The sequence below is a fragment of the Ictalurus furcatus genome, chromosome 7 (assembly GCF_023375685.1).
Source record: "Ictalurus furcatus strain D&B chromosome 7, Billie_1.0, whole genome shotgun sequence".
Taxonomy (NCBI): domain Eukaryota; kingdom Metazoa; phylum Chordata; class Actinopteri; order Siluriformes; family Ictaluridae; genus Ictalurus; species Ictalurus furcatus.
Genome location: NC_071261.1, coordinates 31591332 through 31594717, shown reverse-complemented (window position 1 = coordinate 31594717; position 3386 = coordinate 31591332).

The following is a 3386-nucleotide window of genomic DNA, read 5'->3' as shown; positions in this document are numbered from 1 at the left end:
TCAAAAGCACTTCCGGCATTAACTTTTAGGTCATGTACTCTGTGTGTGAGTGTGTGTGTGTGTGTGTGTGTGTGTGTGTGTGTGATGGATTTACAAACACTGTATTTATAAAAACACAGTCATTTAAAGGAACTTTAGTAATAAAATTTTTATTTTCTTATGTGTTTGTTATTTACTCAATGATAACAACAGCAACATTTTTTTCTTATTGCTTATCATTTACTCAACAACATCCATCCATCCATTTTCTATACCGGTTATCCTACACAGGGTGGCGGGGAGCCTGGAGCCTATCCCAGGGAATTCAGGTCAAAAGGCAGGGGACATCTTGGAGAGGGTTCCAACCCATCATAGGGCTCAATCACACACACACATTCACACACCCATTCACACACTGTGGACAATTTGGAAATGCCAGTCAGCCAACGCATGTCTTTCAACTGGGGGAGGAAATCCCCAAACCATGGGGAGAACATGCAAACTCCATGCACACAGGGCAGAGGTGGGTATCGAACCCCCAACCCTGGAGGTGTGAGGCACACATGCTAACCTTTGGTGGTTTCGTAAATAGTCAATGAAAGACCTAGAGGTTAAGTGGCTTATCAATAAGTATCAAATAATAACCCTCTCTCTCTCTCTCTCTCTCTCTCTCTCTCTCTCCCCGGTGTCACCCAGATGAGGATGGGCTCCCTTTTGAGTCTGGTACCTTTCAATTTTTCCTTCCTCATATCGTCTCGGGAGTTTTTCCTTGCCACCATCCCCTCTGGCTTGCTCATTAGGCATAAATTTATAAATGTAAAATTTATATCTGGAATTTATATATTTATATATTTTATGTAAAGCTGCTTTATGCAAGCACAGTGCAAATAAAATTGAATTGAATTGAGTAATAAGTATGTATAAAATTGTGTTAATATTTCCAAAGCTGTTACTATTCTACTCAGAAAAATAGTACAACTATTACTATTACTACTGATAATAATAATAATAATAATAAGAAGGAGAAGAAGAAGAACAGGGTTTTTAAAATATTACATATTTAAATATAAAATAGAAACACAAAATTTCTTTCATATATATTTTTACCAATACACATTTTCCTATAGCTTATTTTTCACTAGTAATAGTAGTAGTAGTAGGTGGTAATAGTAGGTAGTAATAATAGTAATAATAGTAGTAATAATAGTAGGTAGTAATAGTAGTAGTAATAATAGTAGTAATAATAGTAGTAGGTTGTAATAGTAGTAGTAATAATAGTAAGTAGTAGTAGTAGTAATAATAGTAGGTAGTAATAGTAATAGTAGCAGTAATAGTAGTAATACTAGTAGGTGGTAGTAGTAGTAGTAGTAGTAATAGTAATAGTAGTAATAATAGTAGGTAGTACTAATAGTAGTAATAATAGTAGGTAGTAATAGTAGTAGTAATAGTAGTAGTAATAGTAATAGTAGCAGTAATAGTAATAGTAGTAGTAATAGTAGGTAGTAATAGTAGTAGTAATAGTAGTAATAGTAATAGTAGTAGTAATAATAGTAGTAGTAATAGTAATAGTAGCAGTAATAGTAGTAATAGTAATAGTAGTAGTAATAGTAATAGTTAGTAGTAATAGTAGTAGTAATAGTAGGTAAAAATAGTAGTAATAATAGTAGTAATAGTAGGTAGTAATAGTAATAGTAGTAGTAATAATAGTAGGTAGTAATAATAGTAGTAATAGTAGGTAGTAATAGTAATAGTAGTAGTAATAGTAGTAATAATAGTAGGTAGTAATAGTAATAATAGTAGTAGTAATAGTAGTAATAATAGTAGGTAGTAATAATAGTAGTAATAGTAGGTAGTAATAGTAATAGTAGTAGTAATAGTAGTAATAATAGTAGGTAGTAATAGTAATAATAGTAGTAGTAATAGTAGTAATAATAGTAGGTAGTAATAATAGTAGTAATAGTAGGTAGTAATAGTAATAGTAGTAGTAATAGTAGTAATAATAGTAGGTAGTAATAGTAATAATAGTAGTAGTAATAGTAGTAATAATAGTAGGTAGTAATAGTAGTAGTAATAGTAGCAGTAATAGTAATAGTAGTAGTAATAGTAGGTAGTAATAGTAGTAGTAATAGTAGTAATAGTAATAGTAGTAGTAATAGTAGGTAGTAATAATAGTAGTAGTAATAGTAATAGTAGCAGTAATAGTAGTAATAGTAATAGTAGTAGTAATAGTAATAGTTAGTAGTAATAGTAGGTAAAAATAGTAGTAATAATAGTAGTAATAGTAGGTAGTAATAGTAATAGTAGTAGTAATAATAGTAGTAATAGTAGGTAAAAATAGTAGTAATAATAGTAGTAATAGTAGGTAGTAATAGTAATAGTAGTAGTAATAATAGTAGTAATAGTAGGTAGTAATAGTAATAGTAGTAGTAATAGTAGTAATAATAGTAGGTAGTAATAGTAATAATAGTAGTAGTAATAGTAGTAATAATAGTAGGTAGTAATAATAGTAATAATAGTAGGTAGTAATAGTAATAGTAGGTAGTAATAGTAATAATAGTAGTAGTAATAGTAGTAATAATAGTAGGTAGTAATAGTAATAGTAGTAGTAATACTAGGTAGTAATAGTAATAGTAATAGTAGTAATAATAGTAGGTAGTAATAGTAATAATAGTAGTAGTAATAGTAGTAATAATAGTAGGTAGTAATAATAGCAGTAATAGTAGGTAGTAATAGTAATAGTAGTAGTAATAGTAGTAATAATAGTAGGTAGTAATAGTAATAATAGTAGTAGTAATAGTAGTAATAATAGTAGGTAGTAATAGTAATAGTAGTAGTAATACTAGGTAGTAATAGTAATAGTAATAGTAGTAATAATAGTAGGTAGTAATAGTAATAGTAGTAGTAATACTAGGTAGTAATAGTAATAGTAATAGTAGTAATAATAGTAGGTAGTAATAGTAATAGTAGTAGTAATAGTAGGTAGTAATAGTAATAGTAATAGTAATGGTAGTAGTAATAGTAATACTAGTAGGTGGTAGTAGTAGTAGTAGTGGTAGTAGTAGTAATAATAATAGTAGCAGTATTAACAATAGTAGTAAAAGTAATAGTAGTAGTAATTGTACTAGTAGGAGTAGGAGTAGTAGTAGTAGAATAGCTTTGGAGACATAAACACAATTTTACTCATATTTATTTAACCTAGCCTTTCAGTCTCACCATCTTAATTGTGATGATTTGTCAGTGTGATTTAACAACAGTGTTAATTTTATTACTGAGATGGTTCTACTCGGAAACCTATATGAAAGGAAAACACTTTGTTGTAGGGTTCTACGTGAAACCTTTATGAATTTCCCCAGAGGAACAACCAAAGAACCCTTAAGAAGTTCAGAGTGTAGAGGGAAAGCCACTGC